Source organism: Pinus tabuliformis, chromosome 1_2 (genome assembly GCF_031772625.1).
Source record: "Pinus tabuliformis cultivar Carrire ecotype Pingquan chromosome 1_2, CPIR1, whole genome shotgun sequence".
Lineage (NCBI taxonomy): Eukaryota > Viridiplantae > Streptophyta > Pinopsida > Pinales > Pinaceae > Pinus > Pinus tabuliformis.
Genome location: NC_142298.1, coordinates 513,177,764 through 513,195,606, shown reverse-complemented (window position 1 = coordinate 513,195,606; position 17,843 = coordinate 513,177,764). Strand labels below are relative to the sequence as shown.

Genomic DNA, 17,843 nt, shown 5'->3' with positions numbered 1-17,843 from the left:
GATTACCACCCACTCACTTTGTCCTATTAGCCTGAATCTCCTAGTGAGGATTCTTGACATTCCTATCCACCAGTCGGCGAGGACTTTAGCTGGGTTCTAGAGAATAGTTATCCCTCCTGCACTTCCTTTGGGATCTATAGTGACATGTTCATATCTTGGTTTTATTTTACTGAGGATTTCATCCATTTTCTGGCCTGGGATTTTGGTTTCTTGGAGAAGCATAATTTGAGGTTTGTCTTTTTTGAGTCGTGCTGCCAGATGTCTCTGTTTTCCTTTGCTATTTAAGCCCTTGATATTCCATGATGTCAAAATCATTGGTTAACTTGGAAGAGGGTTTGGAACACTGCTGATAGCGGGACTGCTTTTCCATTATTGACTAATGTTTCACCCATGAGTTGTATGGAGTCCTTAATGTTTCTTCTTCCTCTTTTTTCCCCCCTTTATTTTGTCCATTCTGATCTAGTCTATTTTCCTTTTGAGTCTCTTGGTTTTCTTCTGTTGAGGCTTTGCCTTTTTCCAGTTTGGTTTTGTATTGTTGGAAGGTTTCAGTATATAGCTTCTTTTGTTCTTTGGGAATAAACCTCTCGTCCAGGTTATTCCATTCATGCAGCAAGTTTTCCAACACTTCCTCTTCCTGGCTTAGGTCCTCCCTACTAGACTCCTCGTTTGTCTCCATCTGAACAGTTTGTTCGTCTGATTCCTTATCATGTTCTGGTATCTCACTCGGAGCTTTTCTTTTAGCTGGGTTCCTTTCGCTATTTTCACTGCAGTCTGAGCCTTTATCCTCCTGATTTTCCATGACCCGATCTTCCTCATCCTCCTCTACCTGTAGTATAGCTAAACTGTTTGGTTTCATTGTATAAGGTTGTTTTCCTTTCCTATCTTTCTGGGGGGGGTCCTTGTTGGCTTTCCTTTTGTTTCTCACGTCTTGGAATTCCTCCTAGTCCGGCTCTCTCTTTTTCTTTTGGGCCCTCTGTTTTCTTCCTCCTCCATGGTTATTGGGCATTCCTTTGCTAGGTGGCCATGGGTATGGCACCTACGACACCTAAACGGGATGTGTTCATAGTCTATGTTCTGCTGCCAAATTTATTCATGGTATTCAAGCTCTATAGTGTTAGGAATGGGGTTTGCTAGGTTCATGTAGACACAGATCCTGGCATACGAGGTGTATCTACCTTTCTTTGTAGTTTTTGCTATTTTCACGAAGCTTCCTATTGAGCTTCCTATTCCTTCCAGGATATCCGGGTCCCAGAAGTCTATGGGGAGCCCAAATAAGCGGACCCAGACAGGAGCAGCCAGAAAGGTTTCTTTGTTAGGGTTATAACAGTCTTCCCAGAAGCGCATGAACAGACCAACTTTATTATAAAAATACGGGCCATTATCAAATACCTTTTGTCTATCTTTCAGGTTAAAGAAGATTACCGTAAAGAAGCCTTTTGCTCCCAGCTTGAGCTCGATGTGGCCTTGAGGCTGCCATTTCTGCTGTATCCACTTGGTGAGGTCTCTTTCCGATGGCTAGACTCCGACAAACTTGCAGATGAGGGCATGGTCCCTCATGTAACTTCGGTACTTTTCCATCTTTTTTGCTGTGATCACATATCTGGGTTTCTCTGTTGTACATGGCAGGCACTTTCCTCGGCGGCCTGATTGCCAGGCCGCTCCTAGCACCGGGCCCATGTTCTTCTGTTCCTCTAACTCCTGGCTACTCTGTCCGTCTCCTATCGCTCTGTCTCGGTAGGAGGGGATCTCTCCCCTCCTGACATTCTCTGTCATGCCTTTATTGCTTTGGACGCTATCAGTTATTGCTGGACTAGTCTGTGTCGGTTTTCCACACTTCCTTCACGACTTCCTTAGGTTTTCACGGCCTTGCCGCCATGAGGGTTTGAGTTGCAAAGCTCCGCTTCCTGCTCAGATCACTCCACATAGAATTATGGTTCATACCCAATTTTAATCACCAAGTCTTCTAATGTTTTGACCCTCTTATCCTTTGCTAAAGAGGATATCTTTTCTATCTTCAATTGTGGCTCTACATTTGAAAGAGTTGTTTTGAAATTTGATAATTCCATAGCATTGTTGGTCATGGTAGAGAAAAACATCTCACCAGACTACCTATGCATATGCATCTTATCGATTGGATGTATCTAGTTGGCATCAAATTAAAATAAAATCTTCTTATAATCTGACAAAGTCTTTGGAAAAAGGCACTTGTGCTTGTCGAAATTCCATTTGCATCCTGCCTTTCTCATTGTTGAAAGTTGTTAATAACCTATGCTTTGAAGTAGATCTGTGTTTCCAAAACTGAGCATATACATTTTCCTTTAAAGATTCATTCTTCTACTTAATTTGAATTAAATTAGTGAATATGTTTGACTCCTTATGCTCACTTTATCCTAGAAACTGAGTGATCTCCAATAAATTATGTGAAACTAAAGAGGAAGATGGAGTAGTGATTGCAACTTCTTATGTCCCTGTAGAAACCTGCAAATCATCTGAATGGATGATTATAGGGCCCTTCTTACCATGAGTAGTAGTAGTGACTTTGGAGTTAGTCCGTGATTTATTATGATAATGAATTAATTCCTTTCCAACTATGGCTAATGATGAAGATACTTCTCTGGGCCTGTTGTCCTGATTAGTTTGAGAAGTAGGAGTTTGGAGAGTAGAAGGAGGTAAAATATGTTCTTTTGCTTCTTGAATTATATTCTCCTCCCACTATTCTTGATTCTTGTACTTCTCAATCTCTAGTCTTGGTGTATGATTGTAAGGTGTGCTTTTGAGTTCCAACCTTAATTTGGAAACAATAGTGAATGGGTCATAAGACCAAGTGAAACTTGGTTGAAAACCCATCAGTTTAAGGATTGCATCTGCTTCAATACCTATTGAACTCATATTACAAATGAATGATCCCACATGTAACTTGATCTTAAAGTAATATTTCCTCTTCCCTAAAATGAAATGAAGTTCATCCATATTAATCATTTGCATAATATGTTCCAGAGAGATAATTCTCATTCGAACATATTTGGGGAATTTATATGGAGCCAATTCACAACCATATACTCTAATCTTTGTAAAATTCTAGTAAAGATTCCAGACTCTTGTTCTAGCTTGATCGCTAAGGTGCAGGATCCTTTTGATTTTTGGACTAGTCCTAGGCTCACTCTATCTGCTAAGAAGTTGTCCAACTGGGTGATGAAATAGTTAATGAAGTCTTAAAATTTGAACTCAGTTTACTTCCTTCTGATCAATGAGGTCCACTATGTGATTGCCTGATTCACTTTTTGATCATCCTGCTTGTGTAGAACAATAGGTAAGTTGTCTCCCTATTGAAAATAATCATATGTACTACTGCAAAGGAATATTTAAACACTCCTTTAGTAGTGAATTTCATCAGTTGGTCATGCATAGTCTCAGCCAAATATTGACTGTAATTATACATGAAGGTAGGTTTGTTTTCTTTAGAGAAAATGTATAGATAACCTAGGATAGATTAATCTACCAATTGATCTATTTGGTAGCCTAACAAGCAAGAAACTAGGGAAATTACTTGTTTAGCCCTCTCACAGAACATGGATGCTCGATAGGGAGGATTCTTTTTAGGAAGTTCAGCATCTTCCGGGAGAGACATCTCAAAGATCTGATCTTTTTGAGTGAAAGTGATCTTATGATATAGGTCCAATAAAACAACAATGCAGAAAAATCTAATGGAACTCTTTTCAGGGATTAGAAGCATCTCATTGATAATTTCTTGAGTGATATATATCATAACGTTTCCATTCTGAGCTACCATAGTTCTCTGTAAAGGGTTATACTTAGCTTGGAACCACATGACTAGATCAGGAAAAGAATGGGTTCAAGGAAGCATATACAGTGAAAAAAGGGATTCCCACAGATTGATTTCATCTTCACAGTCAATATAGGTCTGTTTTAGCAAAATATGTAATTCCAACATGTCGAATTCACACTGTCTATCTATGATTTTGAAGAACTTGTCAGCCAATGGAATGTGATCAAGGTCTAAGGAATCATAGGCTTTTGGGTTTTCTTATGATTAAGATGATCTAGCAAATGGTTTATCTTTTCTCTTAGGAGCCATAATTTACAAAATTGCAATGAACGGATAATAGAAAATAGAGAGACAAATACCTCAAGGTGATGTGTTATGTTGGTAAGTTTTGTAGTGGCATAGAATAAAAAAAGGAGATATGAACTTAACAAATAATAAATCGAAATTAAAGATAATTTTAGGGAAAATGGCATAATGGGGCGAGGGAATTATTTATAACTGAGATAAGTTTACTGTTACGGGAAGCCTGTTGCTGAACGAAAAAAATGTTCATTAATGGCAGAAGATAGAACAATAATGGAAGGTGAAAATGGATAATGGATAGGTAGGAACGAATAGGACACGCAGCAAGTAATGATTGGGAATGGATGGTGTGGGAAGGGAGTTTACTATTGGTGCGCAAACAGAAGGCACGAGAAGGATAAGAGGATTTCGGAGAGAGGGTGATTGTAAGTGGTAATGAGTGGGGGGGTGCTAGGTTTGGAGGAGGTGGCACATAATGAGTGGCTTGTGCTAATAAAACTTCTTTTGGGACCCCCCTGTCATTATCACATAACGTAGGGAGGGGGTGGGAAATTGCTTCCCTGCCGTTGATCTGGGTGAGGAAGTGGATAGTCATTCGATTGTGTTTGACCTTTAGTGCTTCACAACAAAACAATTTTATCCTTTTCTGACTTTGACTAAAAGCCTTACAATGTTTATTTGCAGAAAAATTAATCACCGATTAAAGGTAATTAAATCCTAATCTAATATTATTCTAACTTTTTGGTGCATTTGGACTAGTAGCCATTATTTTTCCTAATTTACTTGTAATCGTAATATAATACATCTTTGGCCAATTTTTGAGCACATTAAGCCATATTTATTCTATTCTAAATTATATAATAATGTTCTACCAAGATTAAATAGTTTGGCAAATGTATTCTCTAATCTAAGACATAAATTTAAATGATTTTATCAAGATTAAACTATATGATTCAAATCATAAGAAAAGGTTGTGGCATTTAAGCAAGTTGCACACAAAACCTTGATTTTTTACAATGCAGTGTATTTCTATGAAGTGGCATTTAAAGATACACAGTTATAGAAATTTTGATTTTCTTTTGATGGGGTTTTATGTCAACTTTCTTTTTCTTTCTATTTTTTCATATTTTCATTTTTATTCTTTATTTTTTTCATACCCTTTTTATAAATAAAAACGAACTTATCAAAAATAAAGCATGTTAGAGCAGGTGGAGTGGAAATACCAAATGAATTCAAATGAGACAGAAAAATTATCGTAAGAAAATTAGATCTAACCCTAAGTGATATTCACCTGTCGATCTCATAGACATAATCTCAGGTGTTAAGACACACACTGGTGTAAAGAGTCACATGTGGTCAGGTGGCAAAGGATACTATGGTTTACAATTCGTAGTTCCAAGTGTTGAAAATTTGGTCATACAATATTAGTTGTGCTTATATATATGTATGTCCCTCTTAGAATCCTTAAGATAACATCCTCATAGACTAAACGTTTTGGAAATGGAAGGTTTAATTTATAGGTTGGAGCATAATTGATGAGCCTCATCACTGGGTAATTATATGGGCCTTAATTCACCTCCTAGCTTAGTAAAACCAACTTTTCTCACAACTTTTTACATGTTTTTTATTATATTTTGTTTATGAGATGATTTAGAGTTGGATATTATGCCTAGTGGAATAATATGCATTGAATGCAGGATTGAAGGAGAAAATCATGAAAATTTTGCAAATACTAAGGTTAAAACTCAAATGGGACAAGGGAGAGGGATTGTAGGAGGTAAATCCTCCTCATTTACTTCTCCCCCATTCAAATATTCTTCTATTCGTCACACCAGCTTGGAGTGCAAGAAGCCAAGCCATGAGGATTAGAAGGCGGCCAACAAGGTCAGAGATAAAGAGCTATTTGATCTTGAGTTTGGTATCCAAGCCTCCCTAATTTTAAGGAATTCGTTGGGGAATTCAGTTTTATAAGTAGATAAGCTTAGAGCCTCATTAGGATTCGAATTTTTATTGATGTAATGTTCTATTTTGGTAATAAGAATCAGTTTTGTTTTGAGCCAACACTGAGTTAACTCAGAGGGCTGACGCTCTTGGGTTAGGGCCCAACCCTAGCAGCCAAGGCTCCTCTTTCTTGTATCTGTATGTTTAGATTATTCTCATAGCTTCATTGTTAATTTTCCTTTAGATGTGTTTTCATTGCAAGTAGTGTAGATTGGATTGGTTGTTTATTAGTTTGCTTTGATTTGTGCCTTACTTCAGTAGTAGGTTAGTAGGGATAAAAAGAGTACCACAAGGTTGTAAGTGGGTGTCTTGGCCTCATTTCCTCCCTTTCGGATCATGATTTGAGGAGGGACACTTATGTAGCCCCAAAAACACAAATTTCTATTTCTTGCATAAGATTTAGAGTTTACTGTATTTAAGTTAGCATTTGATTAGTTTTGCAAAGTAGGATTTCATTTCCATCTCTTCTATCTTCACTATTGCAGTAGATCTCATCCATGCTTTCATTCCTTTCAACAACTTTCATCATGCATCATGTAGGCAGTTAGTTCATTAATTCTGTTTTTCTGGCTTATGAGAATGCTTCTTGTTTACATATATTTTTGGGAATTATACATGTCTTATGTAGAGCAGGTGCTTTAAGAGAAGAAAAATACTTCATACCCAACAACCACCTTCCACTCCATCCAGCATAGTCATTCATTGTTTTCACCATTGCCTTCACTAGTTTTCATCATTTTACATAGAAATTCTTTCAAGCACATTGAGCGAAGCCAACCATCCTCTATCTTTCTTATTGACTTATGAGTGATCCTAGACCTTTCCTCACTTCATTCCACCCATCTACCACCTTCCATAAGCCTTCCATCACCTCCAACACCTTCCATTTTGCTCTTCATTGTATCCTGTAGGTTTACAGGGAATCCTGTAAGTTTCTAGTACATCCTGTAGGTTTTCCTGAAATGGCCCGTTTTGAATTTGATTTGAGGGAAAACTTCTAGGAAGTCACCAAAAGCCTCCCAAAGGTCTCCCAAACCATCCAACCTTCTCCTAACCCTTCTAGCCATCCTCCAACATCCTTAATTGACCTGCCACATCACCAAAATAAATTAGTTTGCATACTTGATTTTGCAAGAAAAGACAAAAGAATATTTATTTCAGTCCCTTTGCTTGCACATTAGTGATGTTTAATGCTTGTTACTTCCATGCTTAGATATTAGTGTTTGTTTCATGTTAATTTACCATTATTGCAAAGCATAGTTTCCTGGCAGTTAATTAGGAAATAGTGTGCTTTAGCATTGAATTTTGGTGTTTTCCATTATTGCAGTAGAGTAGCTCTTCCTTAGAGAAGATCTCCCTTCCTTCCATCAAGAAACCAAGCTTCTTTTGACTCCGTAGAATTCTGGGTTGAGAACCCCAGTGGTCTCTCGCCAGCTGAACCCTGACAAAAGGTAGAACCATCACTTTTACTTGTGTATATAACACTATCACCTCCAAGTTTGTACGAACCCCGGGTTGACAAAGTAAAGCTGGTAGCCTAGGAGTTGCAACATTCTTGCTGTAATACTAGTGCTCATCAATCTTTGGCTCTGTTTCCAGAGAGGTGTCTGAGTACTATGTGATTACTTCTTCTTTTCTTCTATTTCTTATTTGTAATATTCTACCATTAGTTTATTTCTACAAAAGTAATTTAGTTTCTTCCTTTTTCATTCTACATTTTCCGCTTTCCTTTCCATTTTGCAAGCAAGATTTCAATTCAGCAATTAGTTTTTCATTCAGTCAGTAGTTTTCATTTAATCAACAATTTCAATTCTACAAAGTACTTTCCAATTTTGAAAAAAACATAAAAACCAACCCAAAAACATTTCCTTTCATGCCTCGTAGGAATAGGGATAACTTAGGGAAATTTTTGCCAAATACTCCCACTGCATCAAACAACCAACCTTTCCTCTTATTCGGTGGCTATGAACTGGAGGAACCCTTAGGTGAGCAACCTAACATATTTGAAGAACCTACAGGGAAATAAGAAGAAAAAGAACCCATTCCTACTGAACCAATGGCTGAAAACAGAAATGACAGAGGGAATAGAGAGAGAGTTGAGGGTGCCTTCCCCATCAGGGAAACTAATGGGGACACTAAGATGAAAAATATAAGCCCCTCTACCCTACCTCATTTCCATGGCTTGACCACAGAAGACCTCGACACTTTCCTATTTGAGTTTGTTCTTATATGCCGAACCTATGACTATACAGATGATGAGCAGAAGCTAAAACTATTTCCATCTACCCTCAAGGATGCAGAATTGTGCTGGTTCATGGGTTTACCTAGGGATAACATCACAACTTGGGCTCAAATGGAACAAGCCTTTAACAGCAAGTATCGAGTCTACTATCAGTCAAATGATAGTAAAGAGGAAATTTCTAGGATAACCATAGGCAATGATGAATCCCTAGAGGATTACAAAGAAATATTCCATCTTAGTTACAAAAGGGCCAGATGCACACATGACCCTAAGTCACTAAAGTTGGTCCTTCTTAGGGGAGTAAAGGAAGATCTTCTTGATACCCTACACTTGTTAGCAGGAGGGGATACCTACTAATTACCCCATGAGTATATCAAGAGTGTCTTTAGAAACCATTCTAGTGAAGCTAGGAAAAATGGTAGGGGTAGTCAACCTATGGTCAGTTCATCCTCTTCCAACTCATCCATCCAGGGTGAAATTGGAAACATGCTGGAAGATTTCAAGAGTGAGATGCCACAAACCCTTGCCTTGCAAATGGACACTATGCACATTAAGAGAAAGCAAGAGGAAGCAGAGAAAGCCTTGGCCATTTTCTGTCTTAGATGCACTAGGAGGCATCCTAGGAATGAATGTCCATTGAATTCTATTGAAATTTGCTCGGTCTGTGAAGAAAACCACTTCACAAACAAGTGCCCTTCTTTTCCTGGACTCAAAGCTATATATCAAGGAGCTTAAGGGGTCATTGAGCAACTCTTCTACATAAACAAAAGGAGACCTCATGGGCCTAGACCATACCAGCAAGGCATGCAAGGGTCATCCCATGCATATTACAACCCCAACCAGACCACAGTCATACCTTCTTGGGGACCCCCTGCTCATCCTTCCTGGTCTGCACCTCCTCTTTGGTCCTTTGCATCTCAATATCACTCCCAGCCAGCCAGCCAGTGATTTCAACCATATGCTCCACGACAACCTTAGTGGACTGCACTGCCCGAGGAGTGGAGGCCCCAATACAACAATGTTCCAACTTTATTGCCTCCACCACCTTCCTAGCCCAACTGTTACACTCTGCTCCACCCAAGCAACCCTAGATGCCTGCCCAGCCAAATCCGAACCCGAACAATAGACAGGCTCAACAAGTATACAGTGGAGAGACATCATATCCAGCTTATGTTGTGGAAATCTAGGAGATTAACCTGAGATCTAGGAGAGTTCTCCCAAATAACCAACCTCCACCTCCACCTAGGGAGGTTGAGGAAGAAAGAGAGGAAAACATTCTTAAAGTGAATCCACCCTTTCTTGAGAGATTAACCCAACCACTCCAGCCTACCCTAGAAGAGACTGAACTTCTGGGAGAATTGAAAAATCTATGTGTAAATATTCCACTTCTCCAAGCAATAAAATATGTTCCTATTTACAATAAGTTGATTAAGGAGAAGTGCTTCAAGCATCAAGGGAGGCAAAGAAGAGATGCCCCTACCATTAATGTCATTGGAAAGTTGTTTGACTTAATGTTGGGGGAGGTAATCTTTCCAAATTATTTTGACCCTAGAAGCCCTGTAGTAGATGTGCACAGTAATGGCACCATTGTCCAACACACTTTGATCAATCTTAGGGCTTCCATTAACATGATGAACAAGGACACCATGCTCAAGCTCAACCTCCAAGATTCATTGAGGCAGACCATAATAGTTCTGAAACTTGTAGACCACTCCACAGTGACCCCTGAGGGGATTGTGGAGGATGTGATGGTCTCCATTGACTCTTGGGAGTACCCTTCAAATTTCCTAGTTCTCCAGCCTAGGGATAAGCTTACTGGTTACACTCTCATCCTTGGGAGACCCTGGTTGGCCACTGCTGATGCTTACATTAGCTGCAAAGCTGGGAATATGACCATCAAGAATGGGCATATGTCCAAGCAGTTAGTCCTATACCCTCCTGCTCAACCATCTCTAGAGCATGATTTACCTTTATGGTTGGAGGAGGAGGAAGAAGATGAAGTTTATTCCACCCAACTTTATACTTTAGAAACAACCATGGGAGGAGGACAACATGATGAAGATGATTTGATTGAACACCTACTCCAAAGTCCAACTCCCAGTACATTTCCCTTAGAAGATGTAGTAAAGGAAACCCAGAAAAATCATCCAATTGACCTATTCTTGGCCGATTCCAACCCCTTTGTGTCAAAACCATAGAATTCGGCCCTAAGAGAACCTTGAAAATCAATCCATCTCTTTCTTCTCTCCAAAAGAGAAGTTATGCAAGATGGTAAAGGGACATCTAGATGCCTTCGCTTGGAGTTACAAAGAAATGAAGGGAGTACACCCCTCACTATGTACTCACCACATATACATCAAAGAAGGTTGCAAGCCAGTCTGACAGCCCCAAAGGAGGATGGATCTAGCTCTTAAAGATATAGTCAAAGAAGAACTGCAAAAACTGCTAGATGTAAGATCCATTTACCCTATCTCCGACAGTGAGTGGGTCTCTCCTTTGGTGTTAGTTCCAAATAAAAATGGTAAGTGGAGGATTTGTGTCGATTATAGGGAGTTGAACAAAGCCACAAAGGAGCATTTTCCTCTACCCTATATTGACCAAGTGCTAGATGGCTTGGCAAGGAAAAAGTTTTTCTCTTTCCTAGATGGATTCAGCGGGTACAACCAAATCCAGATCATCCCAGAAGACAAATATAGAACCACCTTCACTTCTCCTTGGGGTAATTTTGCCTATAGGGTCCTTCCTTTTGGCCTATGCAATGCTCCTGCCACTTTCCAGAGAGCAGTCCTGAGTATTTTTGCCGAGTTAGTCCATGATGTGGTAGAAATTTATATGGATGATTTTACACCTTATGGCTATGATTTTCAAGAAGCCCTATCCAACCTAGGCAAAGTACCACACAAATGCATTGAAATGAACCTATCTCTCAGTCCCGAAAAATGTGAATTCTTGATGACTACAAGGATTGATCCAGGTGGATGTTGGTGGCCACCCACCTATCCCATTTGGACCCCCACAACTGTCTCTTTCAGCGTTTTCAGTTTCCTAAATTGTAGCACAGTTTACTATTTTTAGCAGTTTTTCGGGTCCTGAACTTCCAGAGCTGTTTTGAGGCCCTAAACAATGTTTTTTGGGAAATCTGGGGCAACATGGGTCCATGGACCGATGTTGCCTCCCAAAGTGGTAGTGCTTGGATAGATCTTTCTAACGAGCTATTGTACGCGTCAAACGGAAATTGTATGCCAAAGTTACGACCCCGGGAAATTGATGTACCAATTTACCCAAACGGGGCCCACAATTTGGCATTTCATCTTCTAGGGTTAGGTTTCGGAATGTGAAAGGTTTTCCATTGTTTCTCAACAATAAATAGGCCTTCGAGCCTCATTGTAACACATTTTTGAGAACAGTTCAGAGGCATGTAGCCTCCACATCTCTTCTCAGAGATAAGCTACCATCGCCCTAGCTGATTTATTTCCATTTCTGTTTGTAAACACATTTCAGTATTTTACATTGATGAAATGAAGTATTATTTCCACTGCATCTTAGTATTTATGGTTATCTCATCTTTGTATTTATGGTTTTCTCTGTAATATTTTGCATTGTTGTTTAAATCTGGATCAGTGCTATCAAAGCGGTCTGCTTTTTCTTTGTTTTTCTTTGCATGTCCCCAACGAGGTTGGGATATAAGGGGTTAGGGCTTGAACTAGTCGAACCTTTGCAAGACCAGCCTCGCAAATCTCGATGGCCTCCCATGGCGGATGAGAAGAAAGATGAGGGGGCAGGAGATCCTATCAAAATCTTGCTCAAAGAAGCGCTCGAGTGGCAAAGGAATGCGATGATGGATAGCTTTGCGCAGATCCTTCAGCGGCTACCCAGAGGCGACGCATCGGTTTCCAACAGCTACTCTGGAAACGCCACACTGTTTAAGGTACAAGTTAATTTTGAAATCCCCATCTTCGAGGGTCAAATAGACGCAGATGCCATAGATAAATGGTTAAATCTGCTAGATGGGTATTTTTCTGTTCATAAATTTTCAAGTCGGGAAAAGATTCTCTTCGCTCTTCTCAAAGTAGCCCCCCACTTCAAGGACTGGTGGGAAACCTACTACGAGCAGAAGGATGAAAGTACAGGTTCACTATTTTCAGCTGCACCCACTTGGAATGACTTCCAGGATGCCATCAAGGAGCAGTACTACCCTGTCGGAAGCTATGAGGACAAATACATCAAATGGACCACACTGCGGCAGGGACGAGACCAAGATGTGTCGGGGTTCACAAAAAATTTTCATACCCTTCACACACAGTTGGGTATCAAAGATTCTGAGCTACATCTGGTACTCAAATACCGCGGCTGCCTACACAGATACATCCAGGAAGAGATGGGGTTCTTGAACATCTCCTCACTTGGCACAGCATACCGATACGCTGTCAAAATCGAGCAAAAGTTCAAACAGAAGAAGTGAGACTTTGGATCTGCAAATCTGAAGCCCAAAGGACAAAGCCAAGGCGGGGTGACCCAAGATAACCCGTCGGAGCCGCAAGAAAAGAACAACACCACGAAGCCAAAGAAGGACACAGGAAAGTGGTGTGAGTTCCACAAGAGTCCCACTCATAACAAAAGTGAGTGTCGGACCAAGCAGTCGCTGGTGGCCGAGTTGAAGGCTTCCGAATCAGATGCATGTTCTGACCCTGAGCCAGAACCTGACAAGGGAAATGGCAAAGGGAAGTAGATCATTGATGCGGATCCCAGCGCCACTGTTGCCACTGCCAAGATCTAGAAGAATGAACCTGCAGATCTAGAAGAGGGGGAGCATCTTTTCCACTCATAGATGTGGGTGAAGGGTTCGCCGCTGCAATTCATTGTCGACAGTGGTAGCCAAAAGAACCTCATTTTAGCAGAGGTCGTGAAGCGGTTGGGCCTACCGACTACACCGCACCCACAGCCGTACAGTATCGGGTGGCTTCACAAAGGACGAGATCTGAAATTTCGCCAGTAGTGCCACCTTCCCTACAACATCAAGCCATTCATAGACGAGGTATTGTGTGATGTTACACCTCTGGATGTTTGTGATGTATTACTAGGCCAACCATACTTGTGGAGGCGACATGCTATGTATGAGTCTAGGCCTCGTGTTGTCATTATTTCTTTGAATAATTCATTATACAGGATACCAGAGGTAGCCCCACCTACCGCCACATCATTGATCACCGCTAAGAAAGGCAGCAAGCTCATCTCCTAGACCAGGAAATTCATCTGTCTGGCTCACTCCCAAAGTAAGGGGAAGATCATTGCTACATCCATGACCCCCGCAAAGGGTTCCTCCACACAGCAGCAGCAAAGGGATTCGGTCATGATAGAACACAGGAACAACTTATCCTCACCCACATGGGTACCACATAAGTTTTAGGTGGGCGACAAAGTTTGGTTACATCTGCAGAGAGAACGCCTTATCAGAACCCATCAGAAACTCAGGCAACTCCGACATGGTCCTTAGACCAGTACCAAGGCTATGGGCAACAATGCTTTGAAGCACAGCATTCCTCCATTCCTTCGCTTGCACCGAGCGTTCATTGTGGACCATCATCTACCATGCTTCCCACCATTTCTGAACACATCAGAGATTGCAGAACAGCTCACCAGGGACCAGGTTCAACAGATGGAGGAACTCAACGCAATGGGGACCATTTCTTCCTAAGGGGGGAGAAATGATCCAGGTGGATTTTGGTGGCCACCCACCTATCCCATTTGGACCCCCACAAATGTCTCTTTCAGCTTTTTTAGTTTCCTAAGTTGTGGCATAGTTTACTATTTTTAGCAGTTTTTCGGGCACTGAACTTCCGGAGCCGTTTTGAGGCCCTAAACGACGTTTTTTTGGGAAATCTGGGGCAACATGGGTCCATGGACTGATATTGCCTCCCAAAGTGGTAATGCTCAGATAGATCTTTCTAACGAGCTATTGTACGCGTCAAACAGAGATCGTATGCCAAAGTTACGACCCCGGGAAATTGATGTACCAATTTACCCAAATGGGGCCCACAATTTGGCGTTTCATCTTCTAGGGTTAGGTTTCGGAATGTGAAAGGTTTTCCATTGTTTCTCAACAATAAATAGGCCTTCGAGCCTCATTGTAACACAGTTTTGAGAACAGTTCAGAGGCATGTAGCCACCACATCTCTTCTCAGAGATAAGCTACCATTGCCCTAGCTGATTTATTTCCATTTCTGTTTGTAAACACATTTCAGTATTTTACAGTACTGAAATGAAGTATTATTTCCGCTGCATCTCAGTATTTATGGTTATCTCATCTCTGTATTTATGGTTATCTCTATAATTTGTTGCGTTCATGTTTAAATCCGGATCAAGGACCATGCTAAGTCATTCAATATATCATCAAGGACTGCGGGTGGACCCAAACAAAATATCTATAATCTAAAGGGTCCCGCCTCCTCAAAAGTAGAGAGATATCAGAAGTTTCCTAGGCTTAGCTAGATACTACCGAAGGTTCATAAAGGACTTCATCAAGTTGGCCTCTCCTTTATTTGGTTTTTGGCCAAGGACTCTGATTTTTTATGGTCAAAAAGTTGTCAAGAGGCCTTAGACACCCTAAAGAACAAGTTAACCATTGCACCAATTCTCTGAGGCCCAAATTGGGCCCTCTGTTTTCATATTGATGTTGATGCCTCACACAAAACCATAGGAACATCCCTAGGTTAGATAGATGAACAATTTCCTTAAGATATCTACTTTATCAGTAAGTATATATCAAAGGTTGAACTAAATTACATAGTGACCAAAAAGGAACTCCTCATTGTCGTGCATTCATTGAACAAATTTAGGCATTATATTAGATGCTATCAAAAATTTGTAAATACTGACCATCCTCCAATCAAATATTTAATGAACAAAACATATCTGAATGCTTAGATTATAACATGGTTACTTTTATTACAATAGTTTGATCTAACTATTGTTGATAAGCCTAGTAAGGAAAATGTTGTTGTAGACTTTTTGTCCAGATTAAATTTTCCATCTGGAGAAGAAGGAATGGTTGATGACCAGTTACTGGATGAGCACTTTTTTCTATTTCAATTCTCTCTCCATGGTTTGCTGATATAGCAAACTATTTGGTATCTGCACAGTTCCCACCGAACTTGTCCTCCAAAGAGAAAAGAAAGATAGTGATGAAGAGCACCCCCTTCACTTGGATCAGGGGCAATCTCTTCAAACTTGGCCCAGATAAAATTTTGAGAAGGTGTGTCATGGAGGAGGAAGTCTTTGACATCCTTCTTACCTGTCATGATGGGCCTTGTGGAGGTCGCTTTGCAGCAAAGAGGACAACATTCAAAGTGTTACAAGCATGCTATTATTGGCCCACTCTTCATTAGGATGTGAAAAGATATAGTAGTCAATGTGATCGGTGCCAAAGGATGGGAAGGCCTACTCCAAGAGATGAAATGCCTCTACAGCCTCAGGTGACTTTTGAGCCATTTGAAAAGTGGGGCATGGACTTCATTGGAGCTATTGACCCTCCATCCAAAAAAAAGCAATGCATCATTGTGTGTGTTGACTATATAACTAAGTGGGCTAAAACCAAGGCAATTAAGGCAACAACAGAAGAGAAGGTAGTTGAGCTCCTAAGGGAGAATGTATTTTACAAATTTGGGTACCCTAGAGAGTTGGTCACAGACCAAGGCAGCTAGTTTACCTCCAACATGATTGAATACTTGCTCAGCCAGCACAAGATCAAGCATAGAACCTCCACTCCCTATCATACACAAGCTAATGGACAAGTGGAGGTGACCAATAGAGCATTGGAGGGCATATTGACCAAAGTGGTAAGCAACAATAGGAAGGATTGGGCATATAGACTAGTTGAGGCCACCTAGGCCTATAATACCACTTGGAAGACCACCACTGAATTCACACCCTATGAGATGGTCTAAGGGAAAAAAGCCATGATGTGCATTGAATTTGAGTATAACACATTAAGGATGGCAGCCCAACTAGATCTGGATCTCAACAGTGCACAGAAATAGAGATTGCTCTAGTTGAATGGTTTGGATGAGTTTAGAATGCAGGCCCTCCTACATACAAGGGTAGTTCAAATTCAAAGGAAGATCTGGCATGATAAGAACATCAAGGAAAAGAAATTTCAAGAAGGTGATTGGGCTTTGTTATATGATTCTAGGTATAAAGAATTCAAGGGCAAGTACACGACAAGATGGCTAGGACCTTATGTTGTATAAAGATGCCATGATAATGGTTCAATACAAATTAGAACCATAGATGAAGAGGCCATTCATTTACTTGTTAATGTACACCGATTGAAAATTTACAAGAGACCATTGTCAAAACATGAGTTCATTGATGATATCAATAAAATAGTGATGGTAATGGAGCAAGTTTTAGCTCCTACCTCATCAAATCAATGAGGAAAAAAAAAGAAATAAGGACTCAAGTGAAAACCTCGATGAGGCACGTGAGTCCCACTATCAGGTTGAAAACCTCTTAGGGCAGCCCAATGGTGTCAATAAAAAAAAATATATATAGATAAAATGAGAATAAAAATATCCTTGAGTGAAAACCTCTCTTGAGGCACCCAGGGAAAACAACTAGGATGAAAACCTCTCTGAGGCAGCCTAGTTGTTTAAAAAAAAATGAAGAAAAAGAAGAGGAAAATCATGAAAATTTCTATTTTGCAGGTGAGCAAGAAGGATGATTAGGGAGCAAAGGACGATCACTAAGGGACCTATTTCATTCAAATTTTATTTTTCCACTCATTTTCATTCATCACCCTACCATTTCTTTCATTTTTTTCCACTCCTTTCCTTCAATTTACAAGGGGACTATGTTTTCTACTGGATCCACTATAAACCTATAGGATTCCCTAAAAACCTACAGGATGATCCTGTAGGAATAACAGTGGCCCAGAAATCCTACAGGAAGTGACCCTAAAGGAATAAATGACCTACTATGTTAATAAAATAACACCCCTACATCATCATTCCTTTACCATACCTATGTCCACCTTCATCACCCCTGCATTCACCCTTAAAAAAAATATAAGTTTCAAAAAAAAATCACAGTCTTTGAAAAAGAAGGAAATAGAGAGCAATAGAGAGAATCACCCGAGTATTCCTCCTTCTTCACACTCTTAGTCTCCCTCTCCATCCATGTCACCATCCTCAAACTCCGAGCAGAAGGTATGATTAAGAGTTCTAAGAGAGAAGCATCTACAACACATCTTGTAGGAAATCCTATTGTAGTCTATCCCACAGAATACAATTCATAAGAACAACAAGCTTCCAACATGACGATCCAAGAGAATAAGGGACTCCAAAGCAGCAGCACCACCATCATCTTCAACACCAGGTACTTGCACCACAAAAAAATCATCAAAGAACAACAAAAAAAGGGAAGAAGAATAGCATGCAGCCAATACACACACTACACAGCACCACAGGTAAGTACCGCTCACTCTCTCATGTGCATAATCTATTCAAAATATGT

General features: G+C 40.3%; 1 pseudogene; it reads left to right on the top strand.

Moving 5' to 3' along the window:
- The first annotated feature begins 1,023 nt into the window (after positions 1–1,023).
- Positions 1,024–17,843, top strand: part of LOC149206580 (cryptochrome-1-like) — a 164,896-nt pseudogene continuing 148,076 nt past the window's right edge.